Source organism: Schistocerca nitens, chromosome 11 (assembly GCF_023898315.1).
Source record: "Schistocerca nitens isolate TAMUIC-IGC-003100 chromosome 11, iqSchNite1.1, whole genome shotgun sequence".
Taxonomy (NCBI): Eukaryota; Metazoa; Arthropoda; class Insecta; order Orthoptera; family Acrididae; genus Schistocerca; species Schistocerca nitens.
This window is the reverse complement of record NC_064624.1, coordinates 130,098,925-130,123,689: the sequence shown is the minus strand read 5'-3', so window position 1 is coordinate 130,123,689 and position 24,765 is coordinate 130,098,925. Positions and strand designations below refer to the sequence as shown.

The window sequence follows — 24,765 nt, the reverse complement described above, 5'->3', positions numbered from 1 at the left end:
TAATTTTTTCCTGGGGATTTGTGAAGGGTGCAGTATATTGAACCAGGGCTAGAGACCTACAGGAATTGAAGGCATACATTTCCAATCCACTTGAACGTGTCACCATGGAGACCTTGAATCGTACGTGGAGAGAAATGGAATTCCGACTAGGCATTATCCGTGCTATTAACGGTGACACATTGATTTGTATGAATGAGGAAACAAAATTTAGATATCTGACTGCGTAAATTTTATTTTTTATGAAAATATATAACTTACTTAATTGTTCAATTTCATTATTCAGTACACTCGTAGATCCTGCTATTCTCAAATAACTGTTGCTCAGTTCCATGGGTGAACTTCAGCTCTCCTTTCAGTTGTTGGTTAATCAACAGTGGGCTGTCTTTTTCAATAGCGAAGCAAAAAGCATCAGCATGTGCTATGTCCAAGAAGTTGTTTTGAAGAAAAAAAAGAATCTTTTTTTCTTATGAACTTCTGCTAAAACAGCTTTTTTTTTTGTAGTGGCCTTCATTGTTAATAGAAAGCTTGTGATTTTGATGTATAATTTCTTGCCTCCTGTGCCAGAATCTGTGGTCTTTCCCACATCCCCCAAAACTAGTGTAACACTTTGTAGCGTAGTTAATTTTCTCATCTGTAAATTGTAAAAAAAAGAAAACCCTTAATTTTTATTTGAGTGACAGTAGTGTTTTCATTATGTCATGCAGGTAATATCAAAGAATTTAGATATTGCTTATGAAATACTCACTGCTGAGCCGTTTATAGGCTACTTGTGGGCCAGCCTGTTTGCATAGTGCTCATATCCTCAGCTGAAACTTGCAAAGTAACATCCATGCACTTCACTTGTTTTGTGAAACTAATATGTTGACATCCTTTCTCTTTGTTGAGTTATAGGCAGCCATTGGGTGGACAGTACATGGTAACCAATGAACAGCTTTTAACTAGGTATGCCTTCATGCATGTTTTTTCTGCATTCAGGAGTTTCTGTTACATATACGGCACTTGACACTGCTTGTGAGAAAACATTATTAATCAGCACTGATGGTCAACTTGGTCCGTAGCACCCACTAGTGGGCGTCAGAGCCTTCATAGCGGGCAGTAGACAGGTGGAGGTTAAAATATTTACTTTAGGGTTTCACAAAACTTTGAAAAAAATATTAGGTTAGTAATTATTAATTTATTCTTCAACTTGATGCAACTCTGCTTTATAAATTTTATAACACGAAGTTACTTCCCCACTTTATAAATCATCATTACTGTGGAATGGTCGATGGTTAGAAAATTTTAATAATAAAGCTACATTTTCTTAGATGTGGAACAATTTATCACCTGTGGAATGCGCTTGTCTTTTGCTGCCCAAAGTGGGCTGCAGGACACTGAGTGAAATGTTTTTCTAGGCGCGGGGCAGTGCATGTACAAACATAAAAAATTGAAAGTTCTGAATTTTATAATTCAACAGCTGTACATGATTGTGATATGAGAACTACCTTCTTACGTCTTTCATTAACACAATGAAAATTTTGTGCTACTTTTCACGCTAATAAATATTTATCACAATTTTTGGACAGCATGGTTGTAGAGATGAAGCAACGATTAGTATGATTAATCACACATTAATAACACCGTATGAACACACCAGCTGCTACCATGACAACGGCGTCCTCTCTACACAGACTAGAGGGCGCCTGATACACGCTTTCTAATCCATGGCAACGGCGCCCCCACCACAGGGAGTAGAGGGCTCTGTAGTCCTTCCATATTAGCCGTTTTAGTAAATTGACTAAAATGTTTTCTACGTAAATGTATGAATGGATATATTATAATACAAGATGACACCAGTTTTTGTGTGTCACAAATTGTTTTACTTTATATTGTGGCACATAATGTAATATACTTTTACGTGTTGACTACGGAACATTTGTTGTTATTTCATAATTAACACTATAATTGTAACTCTTTTTAAATGAAATGGTTCCGTCTTCTGTTATTTACTGTAACATAAATTTATGTTAAACCAAGGTGACATATAATAAACTGTATTAAATACCATTGATCGCCACGGGGGGTGTTGCCCTCTATTCACATGGTGTCAGCACGCTATTTAAGCCCATACGAAGGGTTAGTCTCGCATAGTTTCCTGCCGTTATGTAGACAGTAGTGACACCGCCAGCAATCGACCAATGGGTAACATATTTTAAATTTACGTAATTTTAGCTGTTGTATAATAGTCTTTCTCATGGATATCTATAATTTCACAGTGTAAATGCCCAGATGATGACTCCTAGGTTGAAACCGGTTGGCAGTATAATAATTATAAATGCGATTAAGACTGTTTTTTGAATAATTAATATTTATCATGCCATACCTCCCAAACTAGGTGTTGTACAACACAATTTCATAACTGGCTTCAGTAGCACATGTTGATAACAGGTGGAAACTTTCTGGCCAATAGAATCAGTAACAGTGAAGTAATAAATTAAAATGTGTAACTTGGAAATTTTAGCAAACCAGTATTGGAAATGTACTATTTGACAAACTTTTTCACATTACATTTTTTTTATGGGAGATCAGAGCAAGAAAATTTTTTGGAAAGATTTGAAAACATTTTAACAGTTTGTTGGAAGTGTGTGGGTGCTACAGTTTTCTTTAGATGAGAGTAGTATTTTGTGGTTCATTGACGCCACACGAGTTCGAGTGTGCTGTAGTGAACATTTTGGTATTACATGACAGTGGACTGCAGTGCAACATTAGTAGTGGGGCAGCAAAGGCAAAACGTGCAGTGGAGTGTGCAGTCTAAAAGGAAGGAGACTGTGTATTATTGGGAAGAGTATTCAGAAAGTGCAAAGCAATGACGCAAATCTCCTTGTGTTGTGAAGGATCGAATAACATTTTAGTAAGAAATCAGTTGCGAGGCGATGGAGGAGAGAACCAGTTCCCACTGCCTTATCACTCAAACGTATCGGAAATTAATGCACTGCTCATGGATGATATGATGCCCTGGATAGGAGTTGACGGTTATGTCAAAGCTAAGGGATTCACGGTGAGGAACAGATTCACTGATTACTTCGGTGGGCTGAATTTAAACAGTCATTCACAGTACTAATCACAGTAACAACATCCAACTCATTATAATGGTGGTTAAAGCTCAGTACACGTGAATTTACTGATGTTTTGTATTGCACATAATCAAAGACACTTCTTCTTACATGTTTCATTCAGTTTTCTTCAGATTTCTCCCCAAATTAACTCATTTTGCGTCTAGTTTCTCATCCCGGTGTCAGCTGCGTTCCACAAAATATGCCGTTTGGATACCAATTTGATACGTTGCTCACTGTCTGAGGCAGTCAGTCATCTGACATTTCTGGTGAACAATTACATCAGGAGAATTACGTAGTCTTAATGCCCGTGCATGTGAAAAATATACTGCAGCTGTCATCTGGTATTTTCCTGCTACTCGGTTGACTTTCCCACTACATGCGCCCTCAAGCAAATTGCTACAGTGTGCGAGACATACCCTTCCTGAGGCATGCTAGCGTGTCCCACAGTGGCACTGTTTTGCCGGACGATAAGCAAATGGTCTGCTATGTTCGCATTGTGCAAGTGGGGAGTGCAGTCTCGCACACATTTTATGCAGCACGTTGCGGGCAATTCCCGCAGCTAGGAAAACGTTGCAGTGATACAAAAGTGGATGGTAGGTAAAAAATGTTCACTACCCCTGCTTTAATGAATCAGACTGCCATGTATAAAACAACTTCAAATATGTGTTTACTTTACAGGTGATTAGTAGCATTTTGGGCAGCAGGTTTCCTGCAGCAAACTTGATCAACTGCCAGCTTTACAGCTGCTTCCCAGTTTGGGTCCACACATTGAAGATCCTTTGCAAAAATTAGTTTCCAGGTGATATAAGGTTTTCCCCTATTTCTGCAGCCATCTGTTACTTTCCACACCACTGAAGATTTGGGGATTCTACCATCCTTTTAGGCATAGAACATGGCCCACAAGTGTCATTCTTCTTTGAGCAATGGTATTGTTTGGGCTGTGCGGACAACCCTGTGAAACATGGTCACGATGGCTAATATAAAAAATTTACCCCGAGTGTCATCAGTGAGAAACACTTAAATCGTGTGTCAATTTTGTTGACATTTCCTAGGTCCCGCACCCGTGCCTGGCCGTCACTAGCCATGGAATTCCTCGTAATATCTTCTCGAGCCTGATTTTGTCCGGCATAGTGCAGCAATTTGACATGGCACGGGCTTGACAAATCGTTCGAAGCATCCCACAGTAGTAATGAGCCAAGCTGCCTCTATAGCTGTCTGTGTTCACGAAAGTATTGCCAGTGCAGGATTTTGTGGAGAACTGTCACATGAATGTTCGATCAGATTCGTGTTAGGCAATCTTGGTAATCAAGTCATTCACTCGATATGTTCAGAATGTTCTTCAAACCAATCACAAACAATTGTGACCAATTGACATGGCAAATTGTCATTGCGTCTTTGTTTGGGAAAATGAAGTCCATGTATGGCTGCAGGTGGTCTCCAAGTATTGAAGTAAAACTATTTACAGTCAACGACTAGTTGAGTTGGACCACAGGACTACAGTCCATTCCATGTAAACACAGCCCACAACATTATGGAGCCACGACCGAGACTTCGTGGGTTCTGCACCACGCTTGAACCCTACCGTCAGCTCTTACCATCTGAAATTGGGGCCCATCTCACCAGGTCTAGATTTTCTAGTCACCTAGGATCCAACCGTTAGTCACGAGCTCAGGAGAGGTGCTGCAGACGATGTCGTGCTGTTACCAGAGGCACTCGCATCATTTGTCTGTTGCTGTCGCAATTAATCGAGATTTCACTGCACTCTCCTAACAGGCGTGTTTGTCGTAAGTCCCACCTATTTCTGCAGTTATTTCACTCGGTGTTGCTTGTTTCTTAGCACTGGCAACTCCACGCAGCACCACTGCTCTCGGTCGTTAAATGGAGGCCGTCAGCCACTGCGTTGTCCGTAGTGAGAGGTAAAGCATGAAATTTGGTATTCGTGACACTGTGGATCTCGCAATATTGAATTGTCTGATAATTTCCGAAATGGAATGTTCCACGTGTCCATCTCCAACTAGCATTCCGCATCCACAGTCCATTAATTCCCCGGGCGCTGATAACCTCGCTGTTGTGCGCCCTAAAACACTAATAATCATTATCATCACCATTAATTCCCGCCGTGTGAGCATAGTCGTGTTAGAAACCTTTTTACATGAACCACCTGAGTGCACATGACAGCTCCCTGTTGTACTGCTGTTGTATACCTTGCATATGCAATGATACTGCCATCTGTTTATGTGCATGTGGCTTTCCCATTACTTACAGATAAAACTGCTGAGATATGGAAATTGGTCAACATCTTGCAGTACCTTCTGTTGCACTAGAAGTTGCGTAGGTACATTTCCACTTGTTACGCATATTGTTTTTGTTTCATCACTATTTCTTTTCAGTCCTAAAGAAATGGTCTCTCTACCCAGCTCGGTAACTATTAGTTGTAAACTGGGTTGTGTTTCTGTCAACAGAACAATATTATCAGCAAAATCCAGGTCCTTAAATCTGTATTACACGACACACCGAAGGTGTAAAAGTGAGGTGTGGCTGAAATGCTATATAGCAGCAAAACGGGCAAAGCTATGATTTTAGCAGACTGTTCATCTGCCAGGTTGAAGTAGGAGAGGTTCTGTTAACGCAAGTGGCGTCTGTTCTATTCTGTCGTGTGTCCGTGTGTGTGCAGTAGAGGTGGTGCACAGAACGGAGCCTTGCGAGTGGGCTTTCTACTAGTTATTGTTTTCATTAGCAGTCAAAACACGCAGATTAATTCGACAATTTCGCATAGTATGGTGGGTATTTTTTCAGTAAGCAGTAGCCTATAAATACATTAATGAATCAAATGAAATTGCATATTTTTGTATCCCTGTTGAAAGAAAGCTCTATATCTAATGATAGCTTCTTATTGTAGCTATGGAATGGAATAAAAAGAGCTTTCAAGTGATAATTGAAGAATACAGCAACCAAAGGTGTCGCTATGACCTAACAGATATTTTGTACCACAATAAGGCAATCTACAGATCTACAAATGTTTCATTCTGAGTTTATACAAGTTAATGTGCTTATAATTTTACTTTTGATAGACGTGTGTGTGTGTGTGTGTGTGTGTGTGTGTGTGTATATATCACATAAATTGGTGAAAGTAGCACACGCCTTTGGTTCTGTAGCTGTATTATTTCGGCACGCCAGGAAGGAAAGCTTGGCCAGAATAGGAGAAAAAGTGAGGAAAGTTGTGTCTGGTGTGACGAACGAGGAATGTGAAGCATGCTTAGCCTCCTTACGTTTGCATTATTCAGCTGAACTCAAAAAGATGTGGGGAAAAATGCGCAGTAGCTCAGGCGGGACCACCCATAAACCAAGCGTGTGGTGGTTTGACCTATTGGCGTATTTGAAAGGCCACATAGTGCCTAGAAAACTGCTGACAAATATCCCACTCTCTGTCGTGAGAATTAATTTTTGTCACTCTGTCATTACACGTTTTCTGCATTCTATAAGATAAGCGTATACTGTTGCAGGAATCTACATTGATATCAACAGTTAATTTCTGATACTAAAAATATACTTCACAGGGTTTGGTCACGTCCACTTAGTGTGGAAATTGGTGATTTGTGCGATGATGTGCTAGTGCTTTCAAATACTATGCTTCTACTTTGTGTGTGCTCCTCATGTCATTTCTGTGAGTGAAAACATTCACATGTCAAATGCACAGTAGTGGAAACTTTGATGCAAGCACACTGGTGGTAATAAATGAAATCAACTTAAAACACCCCAAATACATGTAAGGCAGAACGGTGGACTGAAAGCATTTTTTGTGGTTTATTGTGCAGAAGCATCCACTAGACTTTTTGAAAAATCTGATACATCACTGTATGTAGTAGTTTGCAGAGATGCTCCAGTATCAATTTCAGAAGTGGTAAGGTCAATGATCTTTAATAGGAACTGCTGAGCAATTTATTTGTTTGTAACATACTCTAATGCCTTAAACGATCAAAAGCAATGTGAAGTTGGATTGCAAAAATTCACACCTATCTGTCGTAGGTTGACTTACTTGATATGTACAGCCGATCTTCTTCTCTGGATTGCCGGCTCCGTCGATCTCCAAAACCTTCTTCTTCAAAGAATACTGCTGGTTAACAGGAATTTGTAAGACACTCTCTCTCTACTTTTGAAATAATATAGTACTCGAAGAATACTTTTAGTTCAGTCTTGGTACATTCCAGCTTCCACAAATAACATATTCTCCATTTCCCACATCAATATTTGAATGTATACAAGTCAACCGATTCGTCTCTCATTAGACTCGATAAAATACATCTGCAGTAAAGTTGATTTAACAACCACATAATTTATGAACCTGTCTTGCCTCTAGTGTCCAACACGTGAAGTACTTAAAAATCTGGAAAAAAAATAAAAATCTATTTTACACTTCACTCTCACTTCTTGATACTTCATTTAGTCACTGGAGTCCTCCTCTATTTTCGACTTCTTTACTCTTAACTGAAACTGTCTACCTATACTCCGACTCGACATTCCTTAACAATTATCACAATCGATTCCTCTCAGGTTTATGCTCTTTCCTTACTCCCGCCTCCCTGCCTACTTGACGTGGAATCCTTCTAGTTATATGTATATATACAGGGGGTCCATCAGAAGTTTCGGATGAGATTATCTCCAAAATTATCGAGTAAAAACAGTGGATAAGACATGTTCGTAAGATCAGAGGAGGACATAAAATGATACTACACGTGACCCACAGCCCCCTCATCCTTCAGTGGGGTGTGGGGCAGCTTTCAAATCTTAAATGGAAACACCCACTTTTTATTGCAGATTCGGATTCTCTATAAAAAAGTTACCAAGTTTTGTCTGAAACATTTTTAAACCATTGACAGATGGCGCTGAAATCGAGAAAAATTAAAATTGGGAAGAACTCTGATTTATTTAGAATGATCCGAGGACGACGCATGAAATCGATACAAAATGTGCACCCATTCTTTCATTATGCCAAATTAAGCTTTTTTTTTTCCACAGTATTTGATGGAGGGAGGCGGAATGGTATTAAAATCTTGTTACGGAACTCTTTACAATTTCATTACTCACCTGACTGTGGCGCTACCGTGACCAAACTAGCAACTATGGCTCAATATAAAGGTCGGTGTAATGTGATCAGACGTCACTTCACTTTCAGATTGTGAACCTTAAACATCAACTGACGAAAGTAAATTATTCTTTAGCGAAACATGGCTCACTTATCCTCCTACAGAGATTGTTGATATGATGTAAATTTTAGGTGGATGCCACAACAAGTACGCTGCAGCTGCATAATTGTATGCGGATAGTTTCCCAAACAGATGACATCCAAGGGACAATATTATTGGACATTGCACTCGACGTGCTTGAAATGGATACGTGCACCGTCCACCTCGTCATTGCGATTACAATGAAAATGACGCTCGTACCCTACCATTCTCACCGGTGTTCAACTGGATCCTGAAACGTGTAGTTGTGCAATTCAGACACAAACTGGTATATCGAAATCAACTGCTTTGAGGATTTTGAAGGTACAAAAATATCATGTGTATCATATTACACTCACAGAGGTCTTGATGCAAAAAGATATGCAAATACGCTTGCATTTCTGCCAATGGGCCTTGGAAATAAGAGGTGGCAATGACTTTTTTTAGGTAAGTTATGTTCTCTGATGAAGCCACATTCAAAAACAATGGCGAATTAAATAATCATGATTGTCATTATTGGTCCCCTGTCAATCCACGCAGACCCATTGACAATAAACACAAATGGTCGTTCGTGGTCTGGTGTGGAATTTTAAACAGTAACTTGATAGGACCGTATTTTTTTTTACCAAAATGTTACTGGGGAATCTTGTTTACAACTTCTCTGCGATGATGTGTTGGAGCTAATGGAAGATGTTGATTTAGAAACTAGGCAACAAATGTGGTACCAACAGGACGGAGCAGCTCACCATTATGCTAAAAATTTGCAGAAAGTTTTAAATGTGCGGTACCCTGGTCGGTGGATAGGATGTGGTGGACCAATTCAGTGGCCTCCACATTCACCAGACCTAACATCTCCTGATTTTTTTCCTTGTGAGGTTGTTTAAAAAATATTGTTAATGAAAAAGAGCCCACAACGCGAAACCATACGGAGCAACGCATTTGAATAGCGTGTGTAGCCATACCACGGGATGTGCTGCTCAAAACTGTGGACATCTTACGCAGACGATTGACTTTATGCATTGGAGCAAATGGGGATGATTTTGAACAATGTCTTCGTGGATAATTTCATTATTTAAGCACCCCAAATTGCGAGAGGCAAGGGGACTCACTAATGAAGCACCCCATGGGAACATCATTCTACTATGTTGATGTCATTGTTCCTGGGTAACGCTAAAAGTAGGATACAGTACATCTTGTACAACAATAGCTTAATTTGGCATAACGAAAGAACTGGTGCACATTTTTTATCGATTTGATGAATCTTTCTCACACAATTCTAAATAAATAAAAGTTCACCCACAATTTTACTTTTTTCTCGATTTTAGCACCATCTGTCAATGGTTTAAAAATGTTTCAGACAAAACTCGATTACTTTTTTATGGCAAATCCGAATCTACAATAAAAAATGGGTGTTTCCATTTAAGATTTAAAAGTTGTTCTCCACCCCACCCAAAGGGACGGGAGCTGGAGGTCACGTGTAGTATCATTTGATGATGTCCTCCTTAGACGTTACGAACCTGTCTTCCCCACTATTTTTTACCTGATGTACAGTTTTCAAGATAATCTCATCCGAAACTTGAGATGGACCACCCTGTATATTTTCCTATACAGGGTGTCCCAGCTATCTTGTCCACCCAAAATATCTCTGGAACAATAACAGCTATTGGAAAATGACTTTCACCGGTATCAATGTAGGGCTGGGGCCCATGAATGTACATATCTGGAAACATTCTAAAACGAAAGCATATGTGTTTTTAACACAAACTTATGTTTTTTTAAATGGACCTCCTATATTTTTTCTTCAGCAATCCATAGAATGACAAAGCACATACACAATGGCGTTGATTGCATCGCAATATTCCCATTACATCCCGAGATTATGAGACGCAAACTTGACGCTTGAAACACCCGACATGAGCTGATAGCGCACGTCCTGAGGCTCAGGCGTGAACCCCATGCTGCCCGTAATCGCGATGTGATTGACATGTGTAATCACACCTCCATACTTATCAAGAGGGACACTTACTTGTCAATCACATCGCGATTACGGGCAGCATGGGGTTCACGCCTGAGCCTCATGACGTGCGCTAGCAGCGCATGTCGGGTGTTTCAAGCGTCAACTTCGCGTCTCAGTATCTCGGGATGTAATGGGAATATCGCGATGCAATCAACACCATTGTGTATGTGCTTTGTCATAGTATGGATTGCTGAAGAAAAAATATAGGAGGTCCATTTAAAAAAACATAAGTTGGTGTTAAAAAACACATATGCTTTCGTTTTAGAATGTTTCCAAATATGTACATTCATGGGCCCCAGCCCTACATTGATACCGGTGAAAGTCGTTTTCCAATAGCTGTTATTGTTCCAGAGATATTTTGGGTGGACAAGATAGCTGGGACACCCTGTATATACATGCAATGTACTACCGACACAATAAACAACAATATGTGCATATTTCCTGCTGTACACATACCTTCTCTCTCCAACACTTGATGGTTCTCACCTTTTGACAGGTTTCTAGTCGGTAGTTTCATTGTTTGTGTACCCGTGTATCTTCGCGCGCGCGCTTGTGTGTGTGTGTGTGTGTGTGTGTGTGTGTGTGTGTGTAGCCTGATTCTCGGCCTACTTATTTGAAGTAACTTGTAGGTTATTAGAAACCAGGAAGGACTTCTGCAATGGAAGTAGATGCATATGGAAAGAGGGACAAATAGATAGGTCCTCAAACGAGAAATAAGAAAGGGAAAAAAATAGATGTGGTTGCTAAGATCGAAGAAGAGAAAGAAGACAGCCCCAAAGACGGGAAACCTTTCCAACTCCCTTCTCCAGGACCCCTACCTCGCCGGTTCTCTAGTGACAAGCTGGAGGAGGTTCCTACGGAACAGACATTCCCACCGTGACCTTTAAGGCCCCCGAAGAAAATCTTAGCAACCCTGTGGAAATAGCAGTGTCAAAGAATCAGACACATTTGTTTGTGAGGGTTGTTTGAAAGGTGTGATGTGTGTTTTGTGTCATTCGTGATTTATCTGTTAGTTTAAATCGTGCTTTTACCTACACTACCCAGCCCCTTTCAAAATCTATACAAACCCTCCCGTCTATATCATATCTCATGAAAGGTATAAAATATTCTATTCAAAATAAAAAATTATACACTACGATAAAATATTTGTTCTGTCCGTCACATTATATTACATTATCCATAAATGTAATATTCTACTCTTTTCATTTCATGTCTAGAGATAACTGTTTTTTCCGTGGTTCTCTTACGCCAGTCTTTAAGTTATGTTTATATCCAATTTGCTAAATACTAAAATTATAGGATAGTTTCAGAATTCAGTAATAAACTACAGAATCGTGTAAGATTTGAAGGGAATTCAGTGCAGGAAAACTATTTTGGAAGAAACACCGAAAACAACACAGAACGTTAACGTCCATGCGGGATAAATGTGACTCCGCCCAGATCCCACGGATCTGGTATTAACTTCACTTGAGCAAGTGCAAACCAGTAATTCTTGCTTAATTTTGTGTGGAAGACCCCCCCCCCCCCCCCCGGCAAAACAATCACCACTTAACTAGGTAACACAACATCCGGTAAAGTTATTCCATTTTCTACCCTATCCTGGATAAATTTGAATCCTTTCCACAAGTCGTCTATAACCTTGCTGGTCTTATTAATTTCGGATGCAGCAATAGTCGAAATGTTCATGAGGTTACTCTCGTGGCAAATCCTCGGTCTATCATTTCTTAAAATGGTTCCTCCAAGCTACATACACTTCTAATAACAAAGCTCGATATATTCTCTTTGAAATTTCATCCTACATTATTTACTCGTACACTGCCACCTCAAATTTGCTATTGAATAATCGACATTAATTCCTTAGACTGATGTCTCTCTTTCGAAGTACTTAAACCTTGTGTTACATTATTGTATTCATTATTGTACACGTCTTTTAAAGATTCTAAGTTTCCAATAGGTTTCGATTCTACATTATTACATTTGGCATCAAATTCAGTTTCCAAAGCAGCCATGTCTTCACATCGATTACTAGATTCTTTGCTTTGAGTGTCTACTCTGATGTTCAACAGACCTATGTTTGTCATCTGAATAGTTAAAGTTTCATACTGATCCTTTAATTCAGAATCCATTGAGTTATTAAGTCTAGGTTTTTATTCAAAATCTCACTTCAAGCATCAAATTTAGAATAGTGATTTCATCAATGTGTCTATTTCTCTACTTACATTAGCACTCTGTGCACCGAGTTTTTCACTTGAAGTTGCACTTACTTCATTTCTCAAAGAAGCACCCTGGTCATATATTTTCTCATTTGAGTATTTACTGAGTCTAAATTAACTTTGAGCATTTAAAGTTTTATTTAGTTCCTTTCTTAAAGAAGTATTTTGAGCAGTCAATTTGTTTCTTGAAGCTGCTGAATCTGCACTTTGGTCATCTATTTTATCATTTAAAGTTTTAATCAAATTCACTAATTCAGACCAGTCTGGCACCTCCTCACTCACTTCCATTGCTATGGCTGGTTCTGAAGTTTCCCCAATTCTGTGTATTATCCATATCTGTCTTAGTTTTTGATCAGGTGATCATTTAACGAATTAACTCTAAGCATTGTAGCTACACTAATACAGTCTAGTGACCAGTTTCTTCGACTTTGTACTCGAACAATTATTATTTTTCGTGTCTGCATCGGTGTGCGGATGTAGAATCGGCACCTGTTAGCAGCAACTGGTGCCGGTGATGTCGGATGTTGTCTCTGCATCTGCATCCCTGCGATGCGTGTGGGAGCTGGACACTCCTCACACCGAATCTCCTTAGTTGAATTGATCTCATTGCATGTGTTCTTAGTCTTAATACATCGAGGTCTTCTTTTCATTCTTTTAACATTATTACTTTCGTACGTCTTTCACTGTGTTGCATTCACAAAATTTTTTATTTAAGTTTGGGACTTAATCCAGTTACATGAAACAGTTCTCTTGTCTTGTTATTCCTGATTGCTATGGCAACACATCATATCTTCTGCTTCGATTTTCTCTCAAAATTCCCATTTTTCCAGGTCCTGTCACAGTGATATTTGACATTAGAAGTTTAAAAAATACTTAACTATGTGCTTAAATCTTGGAAAATAACCTCTGAAATACGAACATAATTAACAAAGATTTAAGTCACTTTATTTTTCCAGAATTTTTTTTTATTTATTTATTTTTTTTTTACATATTTGAAAAGTTACATATGAAACATTACATTAATTTTTTGCTTCAAAGTATGCTGCATGTAAAATTTTAAATAAGTGACATTTTAGTTTATTTTTTAATGTGAAAGTGGACATGTTTTCTATTATCTTTAAGTAGTTTGGCAAACAGTTGCATAGAAGGCATTTTGCTTTTACAGGCTCTTCGTCAGTTAAGTTGACCCAATTTCCTTCAGTATGTTTTTTTAAAATTTTGTTATAGTTATGGATATTTCTGTTTAACAATACAGCATGGTGACTTTTTATGTTAATACATACACAATCAAAAGGCTTTTGAAAAGTCTAGAAACATACCACAAACTTTCTTAGTAAAGAAAAAATGCCATATTCTGATTTATGCCTAGCACGGATTTAGCACAGGTAGATCCAGCAGTACAGCAACAGCTGAATTTTTACTGTATTCAACTATGGCACTAGATTGACAAAAGAAAGTTTGTGGTATGTTTCTAGACATATTGTTATTAATTGCACATTCTATTATTTTAGATGAGACAGGTGTAATAGTTGCTGTTTGGTAATTTCCTGGATCTTTCTTGCTGCACTTTGGAAATGGAGATCACCTTACTCTTTCTTAAAAATGTTAGGAATAATCTTACAACCGTGGCTAAATTTATTAAAAAAAGTTAGAGGCTTTACCACCCATTGCAGTCCAGTAGGTATAACATCTCATCTGTAAGTATTTTTGTTTTTTAATCGATGTATTTTTACTAGTTCAGATTCATTTGTTGAGAGAAAGAGAGAATTTTCTCACGGGGAGTACTTCCAATGATTGTGTCAGTAGAGTTTTGCTTTGTTACTTTGCCCACTGCCTCACCATAATGTTGATTTATAATATCACAGACTTCTTCAGTGTTTTTCTTTATAAAAAATAAGAAAGAGATTCAACACTGACCTCTCCATATTATTATATAAATTTATTGCAGCAAGCCAGTGGTTGCAACATCCATGTTATTTACACCATTAATTTTATACAGTCTATTGTATTTGGCACAATGAATTTTAATTGTAATGTTATAACATGTTTACAGTGCAATATTTAATAAATTCCTTTTTTTCCTAGTACTCAAGAGACATTTACAGTGGGGTGTGCAGTTGAGAACAGTTCTCCATCTACCTCTCAGTGCTCACCAGAATTATCCAAAGCGGGGCACTATGCCAATTCCAAGAAGCAGGCCAAAGATATCCTGGTAAGCAGCACATTGTCAATGCTGCGGGGCAAACAAACAGCAATGAGGATGACAAGTTGGGCCAGTATGTTGCAGCTGAGCTGATTACAACTAAAAATAGAAAATTGAAGGCAGAGAGACAGTGCCTTATCACGAATGCCATCATGGGTGCAATTCAGAAAGTTACTGATTGTTAATTTTTAAATAAAAGATTGAAAATAAAAAATTGTGCTTCTTTATAGCTTCCCACTGCCAGGGTATATACCCTACAGGATTGAAATATTCACAGAATTCTCACTCTCTTCTGTGGCACGTGACGATGTCCTGTTTCCGTCCTGTTGCGGTAAGCTTGCGAGAGATTTGTCACACTGCCAAGACCCTTTCCCTAAGGTTTACAGATCTGTGTATTCGATATCAGTACTTGCCAGTAAGTGCTATCTGCATCATCAATTGAATATTTGTGCAGCAAACAAACAATGGAAAATCTAGGATGGAATGTAACAATATTATGAAATGAAAGTTGCCACTCACCATATAGTATGTTGCGTGCGCGCGCGCGCCCACACACACACACACACACACACACACACACACACACACACACACACACACACACACTGCAGTCTCTGGCAACGGAAGCCGCATTGAGTGGCTTCAGTTGCTAGAGACTTTCTAGAGACTGCAGGAACTGATCTGGCTGTTGGCATAGATCCCTCCCATCAATTACCCTGCCATTGCAACCAATGCCAAGGGTGAACCTATCTGTACCTAGAATCTAAAACAGCCTGCAAAACAAGGCTGTGAAATGTTTTTTAGTTGTAATATGTCAAGCCAGCAGATCGTAGAGGGATAGGCTCAACATGCTTCCTGTCCATTGCACCTGAGGAGAGAATTTGTACAAATATTTAATAATGGGCACATTTATATTGCCAATTGCAGTAAACTGCTGAAAAGTCCTCCTGGTGAAGAATATTTAAGATACAATTTCTTTTTTATACATTTATATTCACTTTGGGAATGCCGGGTTTTCAATGGTACATAGCTCAATTTTGTGGCTTACCAATACAGCTTGGAAACTGCCACAAGTTTTAAAATTTTTTTGAAATTTAATTCCCTTATGCTTGTGTTGTTGCGGCCTGTTAACAATTTAAACAAAATTAGCTACTTAGCTCCACCTAAAGGTACTCCCCACTTGAAAAATAACACTAGTTTACCTTCAAGTATTTATCTTTCAGTCTGATGCAAATTTCAGCACACACCTGCACAATAATTGTTTGAAATGCTTGGCTGTGAAATTCTATGACTGAAAGCTAGGCTCTAAATCGATTCCCTAGTTGCCAGGAATCGAAGTGTGACAATCAACCCGAAAGATAGTAGGGCATAATGGAGGTTGTCAGTAATATATTATGGTCAAATCATAAAACACATGTTAAATGGTCCGATTCTTACATCAGACTAGGTGAAATAGCTTCCCTCAGCACAGTGTCACACACACAAATCCCACCGTGTAGCATGGACAATAGTTTGTCAAAACAGGACACATCCATCCTGGCTAAATTCCTGAATTCCAGAGGATCTTCGAGCCTAAACTCTTTACTTAACAGGGAGTCCATGACCCTCCCTGCCTTCAGCCCTTTGCAGCCAAGGCAGAACCCAAACCCTGCCCCTGGCGTTACGTCACCGTTCAGTCTTAACTACTGAAGAAGCTACTGTCACTGCAAATGCAGCTTAAATAATACCATCGTCCCAAGTCTATAACACTGAGAAACAAAAGCGAAAGTAAACACAGTTAATAATAATAATTTTCTTGCACCACCAACAGAATGGTTTAGTGTACAATTCTGTATAACCATGACATAATTTTATTCTAGTGCTGCTTAATAAATATGAACCTAGATCACTCAGAAGATTTAATGAGTAGTACCAGTTGTAAGAAACGATAAATTTGCATACTCGACAACATAAACAAGACTGTAGTTCCGAATATGTTCTCTTGGGGCACTAGGATAGACATACACAGTAGGTGTATCACACAATCGCTCGAAGTGCCACACTCGTTGCTTGGGGTGCTGGTGCAGATTTGTATATGTTAGGTGTGTCTTGTAATACTGGCTTAAGACTAGTTTGCTCATTCAGACGTATGCCCGTGTTGGATTTTTTCATAGTTTTGTTCATTAAGAAATTATGACTTATATAGAAAGGAATGGTGACAGAATGAATGCTTGTGATGAATTCTTCTCGGGTTAACGGCCAAGTGGTGGTGTCGTCTTGTCGCAGTGTTTCAATGAGTTTTATACCCGTCATCTTTGCCAGAAGGTGACTGATTCGAAACTCATTGCAACGTCGTGACAAGATGACGCGACGACTCGGGTGATAACCCGAGAAGAATTCATCAGTGGAACACGCCGAGAAAGACTGCAATATCATAGAATGCATGCTTGTTTGGTGCATGTCGGAATACGAAAGAAATGGGTGTTCCTATCTTCTGTTCCTTCCTCTCCACCACAGAGCCGCCAATTTCTGGTAGGGAAAGGGGGGGGGGATTGGGGGGGGGGGTGAGTCAAGGAGTTGAAGAATTTAATTAAGTAGTCACTCAAATTGATGAGAGGGGGGGTGTGGTGAGAGTGCGAGGGGGCGCTATTCATTTAACTCGTACCTGAAAGTGTTCCTGTATCAGTGAGGGGGTGGGGGAGTGTTGGAGGATTCCTGTGGGTTGGTAGGGGGAATGGGGTGAAACAATAGGTTAAAGACCTGCCAATCAAAAGGAAGGATTATCCTCAGTGAGTCAATCAAAAGAGAACAATAGCTTTCCCCCTGAATGCGTACTTGAACCTGATGTAGGCAACCTGCTCTGAAACATAATTTTTGCCCCTAGGGCAAAGAAAGTGCGAAGATAATTTTTTAGAGCAGGTTGACTACATATAGGGCAAGTATGCACTCGGGGGCAAACCTATAGTTCACTTTTGATGGTTATGACCCCCTAGGGATGATCCTTTCTTTTCATTGACAGGTCCTTAACCTATTGTTCCCCCATCCATCCCCCTCCCCCCCCCCCCCAACCCCCTGGAAACCTCCAATCCCCCCCCCCTTTCCCATCAGTGATGCAAGTACATCACATCTTCAGGCCTTAATCAGTCGAATAGCTCCCTCACACACTTATCAATTGGATTGACTGCTTAATAAAATTGATCCCTTATTAATCCCCCCGCCCCCCCTCTCTGCTAAATCCTCAGCTCTTCCTTACCTGGAAATTGGCGGCTCTGTACTGGAGAGGAAGGATCTCGTGACAGGAAATTCGTTTACATAGCAGAGGGTATCATAAAAAAGTTCAGTTTGAAGGGGTCGGATCTCTCTTACTCACCATTCTCTACTGGTTGGAAAAATGCAGGTCTTGTAAAGAAGTAATTAAATTCATCACTTTTTTATTCTGATTACACAAGGAATACAGTCATGAAACACCCATTACGTGTAATTATGCTGTTAAAGCCGTTCTGTCACGAAGCGCCCACCGTCCGTCATGCCATCCTCTGTGCAGTCTGCCCAGAATTGGGGTGCACCGGCGAGAGACTGAGAGGCAGCCGTGCCACGCGCAGGTGTCTGCTCGGGCCCTACGACTGACAGACCGGATGTCACACTAATCCCCGAACAAAAGCGTGTGAGAAATTCCTGTCAAAACACGTGCTCTTTCTGTGTTTATTCTCCTGTTTTTCCGGGCCTGCACGTGCCGTCGGTCGCAGTCGGACCGAATTGCAAATAAAGCAGCGTATACCCAGTAAATGCCTGTGGAATACTGATACTTGTGAGAACTGGTACTGGTTTCTGAAAACATTAATAAGATACTCAGGAATTTCGTGTAGGTTTACAGTATTCCATACTTATTCTTGGAGTGCACCGTGAAATGCTTTTTTAAAACTGATGGAGTTTATGTGCAGTGGCCAGTTGAAGTCGATGAACTATTCTATTTTGTTAGCATTGAAAGCAGTGTGACACCCCTCCAACTTGTATCTGTGGTTGGATTTCCTTTTTTCGGTAGTTGAACAATGATGCCACACCTGCAGACTTCTAGAACTTGCTTTGTTTGACAAAACACAACTTGGTTTTTTGTTGAAAAAAAAAAAACCCGAAGCAGCTTAGGTGACACTCAGGTCAGTGATTTAGTTTAATACACATGGGGTCGCAAATGTTGGGAAATAATGAAAAGTAGATGAGAAATGTTGAACCTTTGATGTGTATCACATTTGCAACAGTTGGGCTTGGGTGTGAAGGGATGGTTGAGTAATGCAACGCTCTGTCAAGCAAACAGTGCAAATTTCGAACATGTTTTGCAAATGTAAACTGTTGTCAACACAGAGCTAACAAAATTATTGTCCTCACTGTAACCGAGTAAAAGCTGTTCTCATTTTGTTTCCCTTCCTTCTGTCCCTTCTTGTTGTGTTTAAAGACACTATTTAGTAAGAAAAACTGGTCATTTACTGTTAACAATCTGATTCAGCAACTTGTATTAGTTTACTTGTGACCCAATATAGTAGGGTTGTTGTCCTGTATTTTGCAATAAACCAGCAGAGACTGCAAGTCTGACAAATAAATCTCAGTGTGAACACACAACTATGTCATGCAATAAAAGAATTACTGCTTTCAGACACAAGACTCAAACCCTGAGCTCCCCGCATCAATTTGTACACATAGCTCTGAGCCATATCAACATGAGTGCTTAACTTGTCAGGATGATCACGTGCAGAATGGTACGTCATGTGGTGGCGTCTCACGTCCAATACTTGTCACCCATTATTGGGGTATTAACTGACATATGCGACCCATGTGTCTTATATTAAATTCCTTGTTTCAGAGGTTTTTAAAAGTTTGTAATAATAATCATAGCGTATGTTGCACAGTTTAGTAAGGTGCTGATTAAGTTCAGGTCTCCATATTTTAGAATTCTGGCAGAGATTTCATGCAGGTAAGCTGCTTTATTGTTTTTAAGTGTCTGGATTGCTGCACATGTCTGCTTCTGTGGTATCACCTGCTTTGACCATTATGTCGTGCATTTTTGGGCCATTTTCAAAGTTGTAAGCATTGAGTGGCTTGGTCTGTTTTAAGGTTTCTCCAAAAAAGTCAACCCATTGTGCAGCTCGTTCATCTTTTGTGATCAGGAATTAACCATTTTTATCCTTTACTGGGCAGTTTGAAAAACTTTTGGAAATGAGTTAACTCTTCAATATGTGATGTTAAGAATGAGAGTGAGAAAAAAGTTTCATAAACGTTTTAAATTATGTATAAAGTTTGTTGCAAATCTGTAAGATAAGTTGAAAACCCACATACTGACTAGAATAATGATTTAACAGGATACCTTGTGGCCCCACAGTCATGTCAGATTTGCTAAAGTGATTGAGAGAAATAAAACTATTGCCATTTGTTGCCGTGGCAACCACTTCATTAATGTGTTAACATATTGTGATGAAGTTGATGAAAACTGTATACAGACCAAAAAAAAATGGCTCTGAGCACTATGGGACTTAACATCTATGGTCATCAGTCCCCTAGAACTTAGAACTACTTAAACCTAACTAACCTAAGGACAGCACACAACACCCAGTCATCACGAGGCAGAGAAAATCCCTGACCCCGCCGGGAATCGAACCCGGGAACCCGGGCGTGGGAAGCGAGTACACTACCGCACGACCACGAGCTGCAGACTGTATGCAGACAACCATGCAAATAAAGCATCTAATGTGTGCAGTACACACCAAAGCCTTTCACAGCTCCTTGGTCGGTCATTAGAAGATTGTGGTGGTAAGAGAGGGTGAATAAAAAACCAAGTCGGAGCATACATCTGCTTTGAGGCAATGTTCTGCCAACTCAGTTCTGTTTGTAGGATTACCTATACACATCAAATGGAATACTTTGGCTGACCAGGCTTTCGTCATGTTGGCAAAAATAAGTTTTGATGAGATAAATTTTAATACAGCCCCTCTCATCTATCTCTCTCAATTGAAACTATAAGTGTATGGCTGTCACTTGTAGATAAGTTAATTAATCAACAGTTGATTCAATGACATTGATTTTAAAAATAAAAAATTTGTACCCCAAGTAAGAACAAAAATATTTAATTGCAAATGCGGCCTCTGTAATGAAATTGCTGCTTAACATTTACAACTCAATTATTCATTACAAAACCAGTTATTTTCCAATATTCCATTGTTTTTTCCCTTACAAATGTTACCTTATATAATGTTATGTGGTTTAAGCTCAGTCAGTCAATAATTGTAATTGATCTCTTGCCCTAACAATAGCTAACAAAGAAGAGGGAGATATATTGATGAAATCTTTCATGATACAGATTGGCGCACATAAAACAGGCCTGAGCCGGAATGTGAACATGCGTGAGTAGCACTACTAGCTTGTCAGTTTCTTTGCCACCTTCCAACAGCAGTAGCGTGTTCATACGGAAAGTAGTCGTTATAAACCGTGTACTTCATTGTCATGCCTTTCTCCATTGAAGAACGTGTGTTCTTTGTTGAAGAACATGTGCGGTCTGAATCCATTAAAATTGTTCGTAACACTCTTCATGAAAAGTTTCCCGAAAGTAAAATTACTGCAAAATCAACGATTCAGGATCTAGTGAGAAAGTGGCGTTCGACAGGCATTGTTGTTAACTCAAAGAGAATTAAGGCACAGACTGTACGTACACCTGGAGTTATGGCAAATGTGGTGGCACACATTGAAAGAAGTCCCAGCAAGTCAACATGACGATTATAACAGCAATGAGGAATCTCTCGCAAGTCGTGTCAACGCATCCTTCGTGGCTTAAAAATGAGACCTTACCATGTGAGTGTTGTTCAGCAAATAAAAGAAGCGGACAATGGTAAGCATACACATTACTGTAATTGTTGCCCAAAAATGTCGCTGGGGGAAAATCTTGATCTGTTCCACCTATTTACGAGGGGTGAAGCTGGGTTTAATCTGTCGGGTTATGTTAATTCACATGACACTGGGCTACAGAGAATCCCCGTGGCATACTGCAAAAGCCATTACACGATTTAAAAATTGGTGTATGATGTGCTGTATCTGGTAACAGAATTATCGGGCCATTGTTGTTCAATGAAACTGTCAACACGCATATTTTCTTGCAGCTCTACAATGAATTTTCGGCTCTGTTAACTCCAACTGAAAAATGTTGTGCATATTTCCAACAAGATGGGGCAACTTCTCATACCTCAGATTTGTCCTTAGCTCGTATACATACTGATATTACGGAAGAGAGTACCATTACTAAGCGCTTGTGGCCACCCCGCTCTCCTGACTTGTCACCATGACTTTTACCTCTGGGGATTTCTAAAGGCTAGAGAGTACCGCAACTATCCCAGACACTTGACACATTAAAAAACAACATACGTGAAGAAATTTCGAACATTCCTGAAAGAGAACTGAAAAGTGTTTTCCATAACACGCATCGACGTGCACAAATTTGCTTGGATGTTGGTGAAGAACATATTGAACACAGACTTAAAATTCCTTTCTAAAATATGCTTATTAAAATAATAAAAGTAAATCTGTTACTTAAACTGTTAATTACACAGTTAATAGTGACACTGTACAATAAAAATGTAAGAAAGCGATGATGTATGTTGATTTTCTTCATTCATATTCCTTTCAGTGCAGGGGCTGGTTTTATGTGCACCACTCAGTATTATCTTTAAATATCACGGCTGCTGCCTTGTGTGTTACGTGCTTGAGATCTAGTGTTAGGACAGTGCGCTGGTTGGTTCTTGCCAGTGCTGCAAGGGAGCACTATAGTCTGTTCCCATGTGCTGTCATTACTTGAAAAAGATAGAAATATAACTGTGTCAATATATGCCCCTGCATCCCATCTCTTACATATAAGGGTTCATATTTTGCTGCCGAAAGTAAGTCAGTGATAGTTGAGCAGCACAGTTTTCAGGTAATTAAATAAATGGAAGGCTGCTTTGTTTTTTAATTTTCTGGTATCCTGATGCAATATACTAACATTATTTTTCACTTTGCTTTCATGCAAATCTTGTGACATACTAACATATTTTTCACTGTACTGTTATGAGAATTTTGTGGTATTTAACATCTCTTGTACCTGCCTGCCTGAGCTTCTCTTTAAGCTTAATTTCAATCAACGTTGGATGACGAAACTCGTAAACCGTGGTTGAATCCAGGCAAACAATCGACATCCACTGCAAGACCAAATTGCTTTGGACAGTGGTCTGGGTTTGGTGAGATCATGCGTGTTTGGTGAGATCAGAAAGATGTCATGTGCTAAAACCTGGTGAAAACATTAATGCTGATCACTACCAGCAGAAAATTACAGATTTAAATTGAGCATCATGTGAAAAACGACTGGAATATGGAAAAGTGCAACACAAAGTCAAATTGCTCCATGATAACACCCCATCACACACAGCAAAACGGGTCAGGAAACGGTCAAGGCATTCAGTTGGAAAATATTGGTGCATGTGGCTTATCCTCCAGACTTGACTCATCCGATTATCACCTATTTGCATCACGGGGACACGCTCTCGTTGAACAATACTTCAACTGGTATGAAAATGGCTCGCTGACGGGTTCACTTCAAAAGAACGGTTTCTTTTTTTGTGTGGCATTTCACAGCCTGCCAGAGAGGTGGGAGTAATGTACAAATAGCAATGGAGATTATTTTGAATAAAATATTGTTTATCAGTTTCAAACAACAGACACGTAATTATTGTAACCAAATTCTGGTTTCATACTTCTACATCTGGTAAGAAACCAGTCTGGCAAAATGTGTCATGAAATGCGTTTCTCAACCTAATATTGTCATGTGAAATAACCTTAATATGGTATTATGCTTTGCACAATCGAACGTCTTCAACAAATCGCAGGATGTTGCCAATGTTTAATGGTTAATAATTGTTTCTTGTGTCTGGGTATCAATAGTTGCTTCAGGAGGATGGACTTTTTGAAATCCAAACTGTGGTTATAAGTCGTTTACTAAACAGGTGAGTGGCAACACTTGAGTATATTACCTCCAGAAAAGAGTATTGTTTGAAACTAGTGCAGTCACCTTTCTTATTGTGACATGGGATCAGTTCAACCTATCAATATGTGATGTGAGTTTGATACATGATGTAATTTTCTGCATCTACATTCCTAATTAGCAAGCACCGTGTGGTTCATGGTGCAGGGTGCTTTGTATCGCAGCTTATCATTTCCCCATTTCCTCTCCTGTTCAAATCACAAATGGACCTAGGGGTAGAGGCACCCTATGTGCTTCCATGCAAGTCTTTATTTCTATTATCTGTAGACAGCAATCCTTATGTGAAATGTTAGTTGGTGGCCATAGAATATTCTGCTGCCTGTTACAAATGTCGATTCTCAAAAATTTGTCAATAGTGTTTTGTGAAAGAACTTCATCTTCCATCTAGGTATTCCCATTTAAGTTCATGAAGATTATCTGATTAAAGCTACTGGTAACAAATCCTGTAACCTCACCTCCCGGTATCCCAAACACTCAAGCAGCACAATCTGTTTTATAGATGAACTACACTTTCCCAGAATTCTCCCCCAATAAATTGAAGTCAACCATTGGCCTTCCCCACAACCGACCTTATGTACTCATTCAATTTCAAGTCTTCTTGCCGCATGATGCCTAGATATTCAACTGAAACGCAACACTCCACTAATACTGTGCTTGAAACCAAGTCTGTTTTTCCTACACATCTACATTAATTTGCATTTTCCCACATTTAGAGCAAGCTGCCATTCATCACACCAAATAGATATTCCGTCCAACTCATCATCTACCCTTCTAAAAGAGTGAATCAAATATAAACCTGAAATTTTCAGTGCCTGTTTGTAGATGAAGAGTGGTGTGATCTCTGTTCATTGTTGTTTAAATTTCCAGTGATTGTTTTTCACAGCCAGAACACTTTCGTACCATTTCTTTAGCCAGACTCTCGATGTCAGAGTGAGTGCTACCATTATCTGTCGTGCACCAGATTATAATCAAGTTTCTCACAACAGA

General features: G+C 39.4%; 1 long non-coding RNA gene across 12 annotated transcripts in view; it reads left to right on the top strand.

The window, feature by feature from the left end:
• The window catches only part of LOC126213544 (uncharacterized), a 518,933-nt gene extending 503,978 nt beyond the window's left edge, over positions 1-14,955 (top strand). For 3 of the 12 annotated variants that reach the window (XR_007541216.1, XR_007541223.1, XR_007541220.1), the window contains exon 5: positions 14,633-14,953. This is a non-coding gene — a long non-coding RNA (uncharacterized LOC126213544). Of the gene's footprint in view, positions 1-14,632 lie in introns of all 12 variants that reach the window. The other 9 variants (XR_007541217.1, XR_007541221.1, XR_007541224.1 and 6 more) reach the window with 5 other exon arrangements.
• The last annotated feature ends 9,810 nt before the right edge of the window (positions 14,956-24,765 follow it).